General features: G+C 47.8%; 1 protein-coding gene and 1 long non-coding RNA gene across 2 annotated transcripts in view; one reads left to right on the top strand and one right to left on the bottom strand.

Moving 5' to 3' along the window:
* Positions 1-17,604, bottom strand: part of LOC114595519 (uncharacterized) — a 128,508-nt gene that overhangs the window by 27,407 nt on the left and 83,497 nt on the right. The gene's annotated exons all lie outside the window — the stretch shown is intronic.
* LOC114595276 (uncharacterized) overlaps positions 1-17,604 on the top strand; it is a 38,913-nt gene that overhangs the window by 16,793 nt on the left and 4,516 nt on the right. The gene's annotated exons all lie outside the window — the stretch shown is intronic.

The following is a 17,604-nucleotide window of genomic DNA, read 5'->3' as shown; positions in this document are numbered from 1 at the left end:
AGATGCTCTAGGGCTCCCCATATTTCACTAGCCTTTCAACGTTATGCTATTAGCAACCATGGAGATTCCACCTCCCTCTTTCAAAAGGAGAACACTCACCTGGTCAAATAATAATAATAATAATAATAATAATAATAATAATAATAATAATATATTTATACCCTGCCCACCTGGCTGGGTTCCCAAGGCACTCTGGGCGGCTTCCAACAAAATATTAAAATACAATCGTCCATCAAATATTAAAAGCTTCCCTAAACAAAAAAATAACAACAATCCATTTTCAGTCCATTGAATTAGCAATTAAGCATATCTGGAAAGGGAAATGGCATATTTTTGTATATTAGCATAAAAAGCATGCATGAGAAAGTATTACTCATTTATGATGAGAATAGGATTTATTTATTTTGAACTTTGCTGGGTTCCTCCTTGGCAGCCAGTGCGATTGTTTCAGCAGGGCTGGAACTCAGGACCCGCTGCCTTGAGGGACATCTAAGAGCAGTTGGGCAGGGGAAAGGTCTCCTTTGGGAGGTGGGGGACTCTCCTTCCTTGGAGGTTTCTCAGGAGAGATCGGATGGCCATCTGCCATGGATGCTTTAGCTGAGATTCCTGCCTTGCTGGGGGTTGGACTAGATGACCCTGGGATCCCCTCCTATCTCTCCACTCCTGAATTCCAGGAGGAGCTTCCTTGCCTCCTGCAAAGCCCTTTTCCCTGCAAGCTCTTCCTCTGGTTTCTGGCCAAGGGAGGGAGATGCTCAGAGTCCAGCCAAGAGCCTCACCCCCAAAAGGATATCTGGGCATGGGCGTAGCCAGGGGGGCAGCTGCCCCCCCGAAATCCATAAGAAATAATAAGAATCTGAGGTTCTGCCAAGCGAGAGAGGGCAGAGCGAGGGAGGACTCGGCTTGGCAAGTGTTAAAGGGAAGTGTGCTGCCTTCCTAGAGAGGCCAGGAAGCAAGGGGGGCAGGTCCTCCAGAGCCAAGGCCCCTCCCTCCCTAGTCCTTTCCTTGCTTTGGGGTCTCTCCTGCAAGGGCTGCATGGCTGTCCCCTCCTGGGATCTGGTGAGTCTCCTCTCTCTCTCCCCAGAGGGTGCAGGGGGGAGACGGGGGGGGGGCAGGGCTGCAGCAGGGGAGGAGGCCTGGGGGGCCGGATCTGCTCATGTGGGGGGGGGGAGACCACAAGTCAGGGAGGAGAGGGTCCTGCCAGGGAGGGGTCAGGTCTGCCACGCTCTCCTTCCTGCAGATCAGAGGATCCCAAACTCATCTGGCCATCCGCCCCCCCTTTCAGAAAAGATCTCCCTTCATTAAACAAAGGAGTCCCTGGGACTTTAACTCTGTGTGACATTGCTCAGCCTCATTGCACAACAGAGGAAACATGTGCAAATGGTTTTCCAAAGCTGGACGAGGAGGTGGACTAGCCCCCCACCCCCAAGAACAACGGGGAGGAAGGAAGGAAAGGTGGGAGAGGAAGGCCAGGAACAAAGAGAGGGATCCCAGCCCATATTCTGGCTGCTGCATTACGGACCAGTTTCCCAGTCGTCTCCAAGGGCAGCTCCCCACGGAGGCCACTGCAGCAATCCCCTCGCACCCAGAGCAGGGCACCCCAGGACCACATCCTATCTTGAAGGGAGAGGGAAGGGTTAATCCCAATAATATCTGGACCCAAGCTAACTTTTGCAGTTGTGGTTAAGCAGCCAGCAGCAGCTGTGGTTAAAACCGCAATTGCTTCAGCTATGTAGGCCAGAAGCTGCTTCCTGTTTCATGCTTTCTGCTTCAGTAATGCAAGAGAAGAAGAACAAACATAGAAGGGAGGGAGGGGAGCTTAGTTAGCCATATAGCCATATGCCATATAAGGTAATAAGTTGTAACCTTGCCAGCTGATTGGGGAGACGAATGTATAGGGGCCGCCAGTCTTTGGAAGATAATCCACTGGCTGCCTCTGCGCAGATCTCAACAAAACTCTTTTCTCCGAAGAAGTTGCTTCCCTGGTGCTTTTGTTCTCTCCTCGGTCCTGGGCAAGCAGGCAAATGGATCCCAAGTAATTAAGGCTTCAATCTGTCCCAAAGGGATTGTTGATGGCAAAGCAGCTGGAAATGGGCGCTGCTACACACCGAACCTGCAGGGACCTTGGCATCAATGGCTGTGTGTTTGTTAAGCTATCTATCAGAATAATAATAATAAAGTAATAATAAATTACCCACCTAAATTTCAAGGGAGATGTTTTTGGCCCTGCCCACTTGGCCCTGAGGGGTTGGTCAGATACATACATGTCCCTCAGAGCAAATAAAAAGGGTCCCCACCCCAGGAGTCTGTTTGGAGAGCGGCAGAGAGTCCAAGTGCAAGAAAAGGAGACAGAAGCAGGGGAGTGGGGGGGAGCAACTCCTGAGGACCCCCGGGTGAGGACCCCCACTAGAGCCAAGCATCCATTTTTCACAAGCTACAAACGATTCCCTGGTCTGTTGGTTCTGACTTCATGCATTCATGGAATCATAGAATCCCAGAGTTGGAAGAGACCACAAGGGCCATCGAGTCCAACCCCCTGCCAAGCAGGAAACACCATCAGAGCACTCCTGACATATGGTTGTCAAGCCTCTGCTTAAAGACCTCCAAAGAAGGAGACTCCACCACACTCCTTGGCAGCAAATTCCACTGTCGAACAGCTCTTACTGTCAGGAGGTTCTTCCTAATTTTTAGGTGGAATCTTCTTTCTTGTAGTTTGGATCCATTGCTCCGTGTCCGCTTCTCTGGAGCAGCAGAAAACAACCTTTCTCCCTCCTCTATGTGACATCCTTTTATATATTTGAACATGGCTATCATATCACCCCTTAACCTCCTCTTCTCCAGGCTAAACATGCCCAGCTCCCTTAGCCATTCCTCATAAGGCATGGTTTCCAGGCCTTTGACCATTTTGGTTGCCCTCCTCTGGACACGTTCCAGTTTGTCAGCGTCCTTCTTGAACTGTGGTGCCCAGAACTGGACACAGTACTCCAGCTGAGGTCTGACCAGAGCCGAATACAGTGGCCCTATTACTTCCCTTGATCTAGATGCTATACTCCTATTGATGCAGCCCAGAATTGCATTGGCTTTTTTAGCTGCCGCGTCACACTGTTGGCTCATGTCAAGTTTGTGGTCAACCAAGACTCCTAGATCCTTTTCACATGTACTGCTCTCAAGCCAGGTGTCCCCCATCTTGTATTTGTGCCTCTCATTTTTTTTTTGCCCAAGTGCAATACTTTACATTTCTCCCTGTTAAAATTCATCTTGTTTGTTTTGGCCCAGTTCCCAGGGCAAGAAAAGGAGACAGAAGCAGGGGAGTGGGGTCGGAGCAACTACTGAGGACCCCCAGATGACGACCCCCACTAGAGCCAAGCATCCGTTTTTCACAAGATACAAACGATTTGCTTGTCAGTCGGTTCTGGCTTCATGCATTGACTTGAAGGCAGCAGAAACCAGGTTGATTAATCTCCCAGAAATCCCTTCAGTTGCCTCCACATTTTGCATTGCTAGAAGGCTAGAGACGTATTTCTTCTCCTCTTCCTCTTCTCCTCTTCTTGGAATTTGCTGCCAAGGAGTGTGGTGGAGTCTCCTTCTTTGGAGGTCTTTAAGCAGAGGCTTGACAACCATATGTCAGGAGTGCTCTGATGGTGTTTCCTGCTTGGCAGGGGGTTGGACTCGATGGCCCTTGTGGTCTCTTCCAACTCTATGATTCTATGATTCCTCTTTCTTTTCAAAAGATAGCTCATGGTCTGGGATGCACTGCAGTCCAGCACTGGTTCCCAGCAAGACTCATCCATGCTTGCTCAAGGAACCAATCCCCCCCCTTCTACAATTCTGTAACAGAACAATGTATTTGGTTCGTAGGATTTCCTACAGCTTTTCATTACGACAGACAGAACTTGTCAGAAGACCAAAGGGTTCCTTCCGATCTCTCAGAGGCTTCCTGAAAGCACAAATGCATGAGCAAGATTCAGCTGGCCTTGGAACAGGAAGAGGCCATGGCAGGCAAACTGGGAGCAGTGGGAGATTCTGGGAAAACCCAGTGCAGAATATCCTGGGTGAGGAGGGCACCCTCCGCTCAGAGGTGCAGAGCCAGCAGTTGAGGCAGTTCTGCTGCCAGGAGGCCAAAGGACCCCGAGAGGTTTGCAGTCGACTCTACCACTTTTGCCACCAGTGGCTGAAGCCAGAAAGGCACACGAAAGCTGAGATGCTGGACCTGGTGATCTTGGAGCAGTTCCTGGCTGTCCTTCCCCCGGAGATGGAGAGCTGGGTGAGGGAATGCGGAGCGGAGACCAGTTCCCAGGCGGTGGCCCTGGCTGAAGGTTTCCTCCTGAGTCAGGCAGAGGAGAGAAAGCAGGTGAGAGAGACTTCCCTCTGGATACTCCCAAGGGGCTCCAAACAGGACAGAGAACATCCCATAATGGTCTGCTGATGGCCCATCCTTTTTCTGGGAAAGCATCTATTGAATGAGATCTCGCAGCCTTTCTCCCCATTCTCTGTTTTGAATCCTTGTTTCTTTCTCACGGAAAGGATATCTTTGCGGAAATGGACCTGGATTCCTGTGTGACAGAGAAGCCTCCGTTGGACACCAGAGAGAGGCCACTGGGTAAGGAGGAAGGTGTTTTTTCTCTCATTCCGTTAGTTTTCCAACTCATCTGGGGGTTCTTTTCATCTTGTTTTGGAGGGAGACTGTTGGGAAGAAGGGTCCAGAGGAGGGGAGATGTATTTCTGCACAACAAACATATGAAATGGACACAAACGTCCAAATGCTCTCAGCAGGTAAGGCTTTCTCAAAGTCCCATCTGCAGTTAGAGATGCCCTGTTTCACCTGTGAGAGAAGCCGGCACTCCTTTTATCTTTTGCAGGTGCCAGAATGATGCCGACAAGACTTCCTGATCCGTCTTTTCATGGGGACAGAAGGGAAGCAGCGGCTGTGGAACCAGATCAGGTCAGGGGAAGCTGCCTTGTGGGGACGGAGGCAGAGGGATGGAGCAATGTCATGGACTTGTTGGGGACAGAGGAATGGTGGGAGGATGCAGCCGGGGAACCAGGAAGGGAAGATGGCTCAGAGCCCAAGGAGTGGAGGTGGAACAAGGATGAACGAGAAGAGGGAGAAGCCTGGGAAGAAGAGGTGTCAGAAGCTGAAGGGGTTACAGGGCTTAGTGAGCTGGGAGACTCTGTGGAAGAATGCAGTGCAGAATCAGAGGCAGAAGAGGAAGGAGGCGAGTGGGAGAGGAAGGTCGAGAGGCAGAGGTGAGTCAGGATAAGGAAGAGCCACCGGTGGCTCCCTCTCCTTTTGCCAGAAGCCACCCTCCCTGCTTGTCTCTCAGAGCCAGGAGACCCCGTGCATTGCAGGAATCTCACCCAAGACAGATGGCCATCCAAAACAGGCTTATTTTATTTCTAGATTGATCACTGAATGCTCAGATTGGTTTCTAAGCAGTGAACAGATCAGAACAAATAGTGGCCTGGATTCACCTAACCAGCCCCATTGGCTGCAAAATGGGGCCTGCCCCCCATTCCTCCTGCTCTATGCCCCTATGAACCCCTTGAATTTGGCTCTAGGGCATTGGGAGGGAACTCCCCAGAACAGCTCAGGAGGAGAGGAGAAAGTGGACCCTTCCATCAGGCAAACTGGAATTCTAGGCAGAATGACTTGGAAAACACAAAGTGGAGTACCACCTATTTGCACAAAGATGAATACCCATAATTAAAACTTAGAATAAAATAAGCATCCATAAATAAAATGTGCAGCAAAGTAATCCTATTGAAACAACTCCCCTGCATGAGTGCCTGAGGAGTGCCTGAGGGCCCTGCTCCTGCCACTCACCACCTGGTCCAGGGTGGGGCCTGAAGCCTCATAAGGACTGCTTGCTGCCCAGGAGGACTCCCCTGCATGAGTGCCTGAGGGCCCCGCTCCTGCCACTCACCACCTGGCCCAGGGCGGGGCCTGACAGGCCTCATAAGGACGGTTGCTGCTGCTGCTCCTGCTGGCCAGGAGGACTTGGAGCAGCGCAATGTTCTTTTTAAAATGTTTTTAAAATTTTTTTAAATCTTTTAAAAAAATTCCTTCCCCCCCTTTTGATTACTTTTTTGTGGGGTGGGGTGGGGTGGATGTTAAGACCAGAGCCTGTCATTACAGAGGAGGCAGGTTTAGTCGTTGTTTGAGGACTATCCCTGCCTCCAGGTCTGGTCCTGACTGGACGGATACTAGAATCAGCAAGCGATACCCACATGACCTGAAGGTGCTGCTGTGCAATGCCAGGTCAATGATTCATAAAGCCACTGCCATTCATGACTTGATCATGGATGGAGGACTTGACCTGGCATGTGTAACAGAGACTTGGTTGGATGAAGCAGATGGGCCTGTCCTTGCCGCTGCTTGCCCACCAGGTTTCTCTTACACAGCAACCCAGGCCTTGTGGGCGGGGAGGGGGGGTTGTAGTGCCATGGTCAGATCCCATGGTCAAACCCAGCCAAATGGGCGGGGTATAAATAAATAAATTATTATTATTATTATTATTATTATTATTATTATTATTATTATTATTATTATTAACAGGAAGGAAACAACAGAGCATTGTGTAGCAGATCATATTTCTGCTGTCTCAGAGGAGGACATTTCCCTTTTTCTTTTAGGGTCCATTGTGCTTTGAAGATGTTGCTGTTCGTTTCACGGACGAGGAGTGGGAGTTCCTGGATCCTGACCAGAGAGCTCTGCATAAGGACGTCATGAAGGAGAATCGTGGGATATTGGCCTCTCTTGGTAAGGCTCCCTGTGGGATCGTCATATCTGCCTGGAAATTCAAAAAATACCTCTGTGGGACCAACCTCATATATTCTCACAGAGCTCAACAGCGCCCCCATAACACCTGGGAACCTAACACCCCCACAATAAACAGTAACTTACAGTTTTTTCTTTGAACAGCCTTCCTCAAATTATTCCTTTTTCTACCAGGATTGGGCTGGTCTGAACTTCTGAGGCAATCTTAAATGTCAGTTTCAGAATTGTTAGGAAAGCTAAGTAGTTTCAGGTTTTTGTTTTTGCTCCTTTTAGTCTTGGGTTGACCAAAGAGACGACTGGCAGCGAAGCTCAGGTGCTGCCAGCCAGAGAAGAAGCAGGCCTAGGGAGAGGAGAGTTAGCAGCGGAAGGCAGAGAGGAGGGGGAGAGCAACTGTCATCTGACTTCTGAACAGGGGGGGGGGGGGGAGAAGAAAAAGAGAGAGAGAGTGACAGACAGCTGTGTGAGAGCTACAGGAGTGAGTCAGACGCTGGAGTGCAGGAAGCGTTCTCTGCCTAATCTCAGAGGTCTGAAAACTGGTCGAGACTGGCAAAAGATACTGGAAGAGAAGGTGGGGGCCTCCGTGCTGGGGAAGGGGGAGGAGCTCAGTCCGGGCAACTCCATCTTGTGGGGAGGACGATGAGTAGAGGAGCTCCGTCCAAGTTTGTTGTTTTAGCAATAAATCTGAAATTATTAACAGCCAGAGTCGTCTCACGTTTGTGGGAGAGACCAAGCCATAACAAGGACTGACATTGGAGATGGAGGGGATGCCATGACTGGGCCAAACAAAATCCACCCCAGAGAAGAGCTAGGCTTATGGAATCTAAGGTAGTAGTAGCAGTGATGAGGATGAGGATGATACAGTGGTACCTCGGTTTACAAACTTAATTTTTTCCAGAACAGATACCAGTGTAGTAATAATAATAATTTTTTGTAATGGCTTGGCTCTCCCACAGAAGCGAGACACCGGCAGTAATTATCTCGGGTTTATTGCTCAAACACATAAATCACTCCGGAGCTCTTTCACTCCGTGTCTGACTTCCAAGTTTGCAGTTGCCAAGTCTAAACTCCGCCCCTTCCTCTTCTTCCAAGAGGGGGAAAAACCCTTTCGCTTCCGCTCTTTCCCCTCCGCTCACTGACCTTTTCGCGCCTTCTAGTTTTTGGGCTAGCCATTCCTGGCCTCTCCCCTTCTGAGCTAAGATTGGTATTTTGTGGATCTTTGCTATCTGCTGCCTGCTCTCTGTTCTCTGAAGCTCTGCCACTCGGCTGACCCTCCTCCCTCTCACATTCCAGCTCACATTTTTATTTCTATCCTGCCCATCTGACTGGGTTGCCCCAGCCACTCTGGGCGGCTTCCAACACATATATAATCATGAAACATCAATAATAATATTCTGATCCCATATTAAAAGAACATTAACTTAAAATGAGCAACTTATACTGGTGGCCAAAATTGTGGAAACCTTTTGTGGAAAGTGTGTTTCTGAGGTTTGATGGCTCATAACACCACTTTTCTGTGGAGTAATGTTGTTGTTGTTTTTTAATCGCTTAGTTGTGTCCGACTCTTTGTGACCCCAGGGACCAGAGCACGCCAGGCACTCCTGTCTTCCACTGTCTCCCGCAGTTTGGTAAAACTCATGCTCATAGCTTCGAGAACACTGTCCAACCATCTCGTCCTCTGTCGTCCCCTTCTCCTTGTGCCCTCTATCTTTCCCAACATCAGGGTCTTTTCCAGGGCGTCTTCTCTTCTCAAGAGGTGGCCAAAGTATTGGAGCCTCAGCTTCAGGATCTGTCCTTCCAGTGAGCACTCAGGGCTGATTTCCTTAAGATTGGATAGGTTTGATCTTCTTGCAGTCCATGGGACTCTCAAGAGTCTCCTCCAGCACCATAATTCAAAAGCATCAATTCTTCGGCGATCAACCTTCTTTATGGTCCAGCTTTCACTTCCATACATCACTACTGGGAAAAACATAGCTTTAACTATACAGACCTTTGTTGTCAAGGTGATGTCTCTACTTTTTAAGATGATGTCTAGGTTTGTCATTGCTTTTGTCTCAAGAAGCAGGCATCTTTAAATTTCGTGACTGCTATCACCATCTGCAGTGATCATGGAGCCCATGGAAGTAAAATCTCTCACTGCCTCCATTTCTTCCCCTTCTATTTGCCAGGAGGTGATGGGCCCAGTGGCCATGATCTTCAATTTTTTGATGTTGAGCTTCAGACCATATTTTGCGCTCTCCTCTTTCACCCTCATTAAAGGTTCTTTAATTCCTCCTCACTTTCTGCCATCAAGGTTGTGTCATCTGCATATCTGATATTTCTTCCGGCAATCTTAATTCCGGCTTGGGATTCATCCAGCCCAGCCTTTTGCATGATGAATTCTGCATATAAGTTAAATATGCAGGGAGACAATATACAGCCTTGCCGTACTCCTTTCCCAATTTTGAACCAGTCAGTTGTTCCATATCCAGTTCTAACTGTAGCTTCTTGTTCCACATAGAGATTTCTCAGGAGACAGATGAGGTGATCAGGCACTCCCATTTCTTTAAGAACTTGCCATAGTTTGCTGTGGTCGACACCGTCAAAGGCTTTTGCATAGTCAATGAAGCAGAAGTAGATGTCTTTCTGGAACTCTCTAGCTTTCTCCATAATCCAGCGCATGTTTGCAATTTGGTCTCTGGTTCCTCTGCCCCTTCTAAATCCAGCTTGCACTTCTGGGAGTTCTCGGTCCACATACTGCTTAAGCCTGCCTTGTAGGATTTTAAGCATAACCTTGCTAGCGTGTGAAATGAGTGCAATTGTGCGGTAGTTCTTTCTTTGGCACTGCCCTTCTTTGGGATTGGGATGTAGACTGATCTCCAATCCTCTGGCCACTGCTGAGTTTTCCAAATTCGCTGGCATATTGAGTGTAGCACCTTAACAGCATCATCTTTTAAAATGTTAAATAGTTCAGCTGGAATACCATCACTTCCACTGGCCTTGTTATTAGCAGTGCTTTCTATGCGGCCAAGAGACCTTTAACAACCCTTGGAGATGCCCAGACCTTTTCTGGACCTTGATCCTGTACCTGGTCCTCACCAGAGACTTCAGTCTCTGCCTCCCCTTCCTCCTCAGAATCAGACAGACATTCTGAGAGAAAATCAGGACCATCCCTAGGCCGTGACCAACCACCCTGTTCACAGAACTCAGCATGCTTGCTGACCAGCAGCTTGGTCTGATCACCCATTGGTTGCAGGATCATACCCACAGAAGATCATGTCTTGGTACCTTGGACCACCCGCCTTCCGTTGTGCTTTTGGTATTGGCACTGAAGCCCTTGAACCAAACGAACGGAAGAAATGCACCTGTGGCTTTTGCTTGTGCAACAGAAAAAACGGTGTGTCACCTACAGCGTGATTGTAGGACCTGTTAAAAACAAAGCTGGCAAATTTCCAAGCTTCACTCCAAAAGCTCTGAGGCAGCCCAGAGTCACACAGCAAAACCCTGACAGCTTCAGCCAGTGTTTCACTCCTGTGCTCTGCCACGCCTCTCTCTTGAGGAGACTTTGCACCCGTCACCTGGTGACGTATTCCCTTTTCCTTGAAAAACTCCTTCAGAGCAGACCCAGTAAACTCTGACCCTCGGTCGCTCTTGAACCCTTGCACTTTGGTGGAGAACCTTAGTTCCACCTCCGCAACCCAATCCTGGATCAGTTGCGCCGCCTCCCCCTGCGATTTGAGAGAGAAACACCATGAATTCTGAGAAAAATCATCTGTCACCGTCAGCACAAACCTGGCCCCACCCAGACTCTTACACTTCATGGGTCCTGCAAGGTCTGTGTGAACCAGCTCAAAAGGTTTTGTGGTTACCCTCTTTATCCCGGGAAAACTGCACCTTTGAACCCTTTTGCATGCCCTGCACTCTAGGGATCCCTCACATGGTGTGATTTTACAACCTTTGGTGCAGCTGGGCAACCTCTTAACATCCTCCAAACAAGCATGTGACATTCTCTTGTGCCATACATGAACACAAGAATCATGGCTGGGAACACTAGCACACTGCGCCTGTGCTTTTCCGGCATTCCCACCACCCTCCAGAGGTGATTCCAGAACAAAGAGATTGTTCTTGCTTTCCATGTTGACAAGCAGCTTCCCCCCCCGGAAATGGAACAGGCATCATTTTCAAAACAAACATTGTACCCCTGCTTCACAAGAGCAGGTACAGACAACAGGCAACAATGCATTTCCGGCACAACGTAGACCTCTAGCTCCGCCTGTAAAGGGGGAAAAAAGATATTAGCAACAGCAGAAACTGACTTTTGAGTCCCATCAGCGAACGTAACAGTCATTCCAGTTGAAACAGCCCTGCAATTCCGCAGCCCCCCAGCAGGTGGCGCCCCAACCAAGTTGTGACTGGCTCCGGAATCAACCACCCATTGCCCAGTGTCCCTGCTGGAGTTGTTTTTCAAAGCCGCCAGAGAAGCCGTGAGATGATAACAGTCTCCCTTCTCTGAGTCACGTCCTTCCTTTGCGTTCCCACGCTGGCCTCCTCTCCGAGACTGCTTCCCATGGGAAGCGACCTTGGGACCTTCCTGCCCAGATGCCTTCGCTCTCTGTGGGCAGCAGCGACGTACATGGTCAGCTGACTTACAAAAGTAGCAACGACGAGTGGAAATGTACTGGACAGAGCTCTCCGCTGGCATTCTGCCCCCCCTGCAACCGGGTAGGGTCCCTGTGCCAGCCCTGCTCTCCCTGACGCACTCGGCTTCTTCCTCCTGCCCCTGGCCTCCTGCTGAGTCATTGCACAAACTTTTCAGCACTTGCCAGATCTCACACGCAGAATTAACGCTTTTCAAGTGATGCAATAGCTTAGCATTTACACTTGCCCTGAGCATGCAGATCTCAGCTCTTGCAGCTCTCTCTCTCTGCATTTTCTCCTCCAGAACAACAGATTGCAGTGTCCCTGCATCTCTGTCATCTCTGTCCACCAGTTCTGCATTTCCAGCATCTACTGGTTCTCTCTGGGATATGTCCCAAATTTCTGTGGCTAAAAACCACGCCCTCACCCTTCTGGCCCAGGTATTCCACGCTTGGGCGGTGAGTTCTTCAAGCTGTTCTAATGGAGCTCGAAACATCTCCTGGCTAACTGCCATCTTCCCCCGGGGCCCCCAGCGTACTCACAACAGCGTCCGGCTCCCGGTACAGCAGACCAGCCTCCTAGCCTCCTCCGGCTCCGGCTCCGGCTCCGGCTCCGGCAGATCAGATCTCCCCCCAGCGAGCTCCTCTCAGCAACAAAGAAGGCTCCAGAGCTCCAGCTGGTCCCAGCAACCTTTCAGCCGGCTTGCTGGCTTCCCCCACACGTGGGACGTTGCTGCAAAGGCTTCAAAGCGTTGGCAAACACCCATGACCTATGCGGCCAAGAGGCCAAGAGTGCCAAGAAAGAACAATCATGGCGTCCGGCACACTTCCATTGCGTACCTCGCAAACACTCCGTGCCGCTCCAAAAGTCCTTCTGCCTCTTTGGCCGGTAGCAGAGAAATCGCAGCAGTCAGAAGCAAATTGCAGCGTATGGGTAATAACTCAAAGCAGATACAAGGCTTTGCTTATCTTCTTAGCTTTTAATCATGTAGAATAACACCATAAATCAGACCTGGCGAAACCTCGCCCATCCTCCCTCTCGCATAGCAGAGGCAGACTGAGACACTCAGAGCAAACCACTCCTCTAAGTGTCTGTGACCACGCCTCATGATGCAAGGCGTCACACAGAACCTCTTAACCCTGTAGGTTCTGATTCCTTCACACTTTCTAAGGCCCATTTGACTTCACTCTCCAGGATGTCTGGCTCAAGGTCAGCAACCACACTACTTGGGGTATACGAGGCATCCATTTCTTTCTGGTATAGTTCCTCTGTGTATTCTTGCCACCTCTTCTTGATATCTTCTGCTTCTGATAGGTCCTTTCCACTTTTGTCTTTTATTACAGTAATCTTTGTACGAAATGTTCCTTTCATATCTCCAATTTTCTTGAACAGATCTCTGGTTCTTCCCATTCTGTTGTTTTCCTCCATTTCTTTGCATTGCTCGTTTAAGAAGGCCTTCTTGTCTCTCCTTGCTATTTTTTGGAAATCTGCATTCAATTTCCTGTATCTTTCACTATCTCCCTCACATTTTGCTTGCCTTCTCTCCCCCGCTATTTGTAAGGCCTCATTGGACAGCCACTTTGCTTTCTTGCATTTCCTTTTCATTGGGATGGTTTTAGTTGCTGCCTCCTGTATAATGTTACGAGCCTCCATCCATAGTTCTTCAGGCACTCTGTCCACCAAATCTAAATCCGTAAACCTGTTCCCCACTTCCACTGTATATTCATAAGGGATTTGACTTAGATTGTATCTTACCAGCCCAGTGGTTTTTCCTACTTTCTTCAGTTTAAGCTTGAATTTTGCTATAAGAAGCTGATGATCTGAGCCACAGTCAGCTCCAGGTCTTGTTTTTGCTAACTGTATAGAGCTTCTCCATCTTTGGCTGCAGAGAATATAATCAATCTGATTTCGATGCTGCCCATCTGGTGATGTCCATGTGTAGAGTCGTCTCTTGTGTTGTTGGAAAAGAGTGTTTGTGATGACCAGCTTGTTCTCTTGGCAGAACTCTATTAGCCTTTGCCCTGCTTCGTTTTGAACTCCAAGGCCAAACTTGCCAGTTGTTCCTTTTATCTCTTGACTCCCTACTTTAGCATTCCAATCCCCTATAACGAGAAGAACATCCTTCTTTGGTGTCACTTCTATAAGGTGTTGTAAGTCTTCATAGAATTGGTCAATTTCAGTTTCTTCAGCACCAGTGGTTGGTGCATAAACTTGGATTACTGTGATGTTAAAAGGCCTGCCTTGGATTCGTATCGAGATCATTCTATCATTTTTGAGATTGCATCCCAGTACAGCTTTCTTTTTTTTTTAATAACATATTTATTGAAATTTTCAAAAAATCCAGAAAAAAGAAAAAAGAAAACATTTACCATTTAAACCTTATTTTCATTGACATCTTTCCAAGACTTCCCCACACCTCCCCTTCTTGTATTCCATTTCCATTTATTTGGTTCAACAAGTTCTTATCCCCAATTTTTGACCTTATTATATTTAATTCATTATTCAATTTAGTTCATTTTATATAGCCACTTTCACCTTATAATCCACAGTCTTTATACATTAGAATCTTCTTCTAAGGTCGACCCCAATTCCCTTCCACGAAATCCCCATTTTTGTACTCATAGCAAAACAAAATAAAAAGAGAAGAAAAATTCAAAATATAATTATACACCCTTTGGATTCCCAAGCTCCAACCCCCCTTTCCCGGTTTCGATCCCCAATGTCCATCAGTCTATCTGCTATCAGCCTGGAGACCTCACGTCCGAGGCTCTTAATTCTCTCTCAGTTCCTCTTTGCCGGTTTTTTTGATAGCCCTTTATATCAAACACCAAATCTCGGAGAAGCTCTGTCTCGAAAATGTCCATTTTTCTTCCATCCAGACCTCTATATTTGAAAGTGGAGCTCAAATCTTGTTTCTTAATCCTTTTGAGTCTGAGTGTCCCAAAAGCTCCAACTTCCATCTTGATCAAATTTGTAATCCATAGGTCTTCAGATCTCCACATCAGGAGATCTCTCCAATCTTCATTGTCCAATTCAAACCAAATTTCCATCATCCAATTCTTGTTTTCCTTTATGTCCTTCCTAACAGGCCTCTGGCCTTCCTTAATCTTCTGCGGCATTGTAACTCCTCCTTCATTCTCTTCCAGATCAACATGTGTCTCTTGTTCCCCTTTCTCAGATTTTTCAGGTTTCTTTTCCTGCTCAGCTGCAAAAACTTTTAACTCCGCTACAAGGACTTTTTGTTCAGGAACAAAGACTTGAGTCAAGTCCCTTCCAGTATCAGTAAATTTATTTACTGTTTCATTCAGTGTAGTGGCCCTTGTCCCAAAACCCCCTCTAGAGGGATTATGGTTACTTAATATCCTTCCAGTTCCAACCCAAAACTTGTTCTTCCTTGTTTTCAACAATTTATATCCAAATTGTAACAAATCTAACCAGCAAAGGCACCAGAAACAAAGTTCTCTTTTTATTCCCCAACTTTGACAGCTAATTTGACAGCTGTCAAAATCTTCTGTATCTCTTCAACAGGCTCTCTCGCAGATCACTCCCGGTTCCCGGGGGGGGGGGGGTTGCACTTCAGCTCTCAAAATCAACTCTTATCCTCCAGCAAAATTACTTGTACTTTCCAATCGTGAAATTAATAACTTTTATCCAGTAAAGAAAAGGCTATTCACTCAACCTTAGTTATCTAGTCCTTGCTTTAAGTTGTTTACAAGGCGGGGAGACAGACTTCCTCTTTGCGCCTTCCCCGATCGTGCCAAATCCAAAAAGAAAATTTCCCTTTTAAGTCCAATTTCCGTATTACTCACAGGTTGTTACTTTTAATCTGAATGTTCAAAGGAAGAAGTCAGCGCTCTCCGTCCATGGCATGTGGCTTCACTCAGCAGGGGAAGCAGAGGACTCTCAGCACCGCGCCGCTCCCTGTCCCCCGTTCTGTAGCCTTTAAAAAGGCTCCTTCATGGGTCGGGGGGGCGCAAATGGTGCCCGCCGAGTCACCAAGTCCACAGGCTTCCGCGCCCGTGGTTTTTAAGGGTCCCCGCGTCGTCGCCACGGCAGGACCCGACCCCTGCTGAGCTGATTCCCTCCGGAGCTCTGAGGGAATCCGCCATTAGGCGATGGCGCTAACCCGGCATCCCAGTACAGCTTTCACCACTCTTTTGTTGACTATGAGGGCCACTCCATTTCTTTTATGGGTTTCTTGCCCACAGTAGTAGATATGATGGTCATCCGAACTGAATTTGCCCATTCCCTTCCATTTTAGTGCCCAGGATGTCAATATTCTTGCCATCTCACTTTTGACCACATCCAAGTTCATGGTTCTTACATTCCAGGTTCCTATGCAATATTTTTCTTTACAGCATTGGACTTTCCTTTCGCTTCCAGGCATATCCGCAACTCAGCGTCCTTTCGGCTTTGGCCCAGCCGCTTCATCAGCTCTGAATCTACTTGTACTTGTCCTCCGCTCTTCCTCAGTAGCATGTTGGACACCTTCCGACCTGAGGGGCTCATCTTCCAGGGTCATAACTTTTATATGCCTGTTGTCTTTGTCCATGGAGTTTTCTTGGCAGGGATACTGGAGTGGCTTGCCGGTTCCTGCTCCAGGTGGATCACGTTTGGTCAAAACTCTCCACTATGACCTGTCTATCTTGGGTGGCCCTGCATGGCATAGCTCATAGCTTCTCTGAGTTATTTAAGCCCCTTCACCACGGCAAGGCAGTGATCCATGAAGGGGTTTTAATTAAATAAAATTAATTAATTTAATTAATTAATTAACATTAATTAATTAACATAATTAATTAATTAGCTTTAATTACGGCCTTCCCATGCCTTCCCATGAAGTTTTTAGTTCTGCAGCTGTGAGAATGTGAAACGAAGACTTAATTATTGCCTCTATTAATTGGGCTTTATTGCTGGGTTGCCTTTGATTAACAAGTTTCTTTAGTCGGCCCCATAGATTTCCGATTGGGTTAAAATCTGAGCTATTCCCAGGACATTCTGGCAGTGGAATAGAATTATCTTGAAAGCACCGCTTGCACACAACTGCAACATTACATGGAGCTGAATCTTGTTGAAATAGAAAAATAAATAAATTTGCTTTCGTAGATTTTCACGGGTACAGGAATGCAGGTTTTGGTGTCCTCGGGTGTCTTCCCGTGTAAAAGTTGGGGTGTCTAGGCGACGTTTCGACGAGGTCTCACTCGTCATCTGCATATATATATATATATGCAGGTTTTGGTGTCCTCGGGTGTCTTCCCGTGTAAAACTTTTACACGGGAAGACACCCGAGGACACCAAAACCTGCATTCCTGTACCCGTGAAAATCTACGAAAGCAAATATATATATATATATATATATATATATATATATATATATATGCGCTTCAGTATCAGGGAAAATATCACCTGTGGAACGCTTCAGTTTGGGCTAAGGTATTTCCTTTATGTATTTGGGGGCATTTAAAAGGTACCCCTGCCCGTACGGGCCAGTCTTGACAGACTCTAGGGTTGTGCGCCCATCTCACTCAAGAGGCCGGGGGCCAGCGCTGTCCGGAGACACTTCCGGGTCACGTGGCCAGCGTGACAAGCTGCATCTGGTGAGCCAGCGCAGCACACGGAAACGCCATTTACCTTCCCGCTGGTAAGCGGTACCTATTTATCTACTTGCACTTTGACGTGCTTTCGAACTGCTAGGTTGGCAGGCGCTGGGACCAAACGACGGGAGCGCACCCCGCCGCGGGGATTCGAACCGCCAACCTTTCGATCGGCAAGTCCTAGGCGCTGAGGCTTTAACCCACAGCGCCACCCGCGTCCCTTGGGGGCATTTACATTTCCATTAATGACACAAATTCTGCCCACACCTTTTGCTGCCATACAACCCCAGGTCATCACACTATCTGGGTGTTTCACGGTCGGTGTAATGCAAGTAGGATGTAAATCTTCTTTGATTCTTTTCCTCGCGTATTTCATGTCATCACTACCAAGCAAGGAGATTTGGGTCTCATCCCTCCAAATAACACTGTCCCATTCTTCCACTGTCCACTTAACAAGGGTTTAGTCTTTCAAGCTTTGCTTGAGAGATAACAATGGCTTTTTCCTTAGAATTCTAACATTTCGACCAGTCCTTGCACTCAACTTCACATTACATTGCGCCATGTCATCTTGTATACACCCAGATGATATTCTTCTTTCATGTAGGGACAGTTTTGGTTATGTTT

Source organism: Podarcis muralis, chromosome 4 (assembly GCF_964188315.1).
Source record: "Podarcis muralis chromosome 4, rPodMur119.hap1.1, whole genome shotgun sequence".
In the NCBI taxonomy this organism is placed as follows: Eukaryota; Metazoa; Chordata; class Lepidosauria; order Squamata; family Lacertidae; genus Podarcis; species Podarcis muralis.
This window is presented reverse-complemented; position numbering and strand designations above follow the sequence as displayed.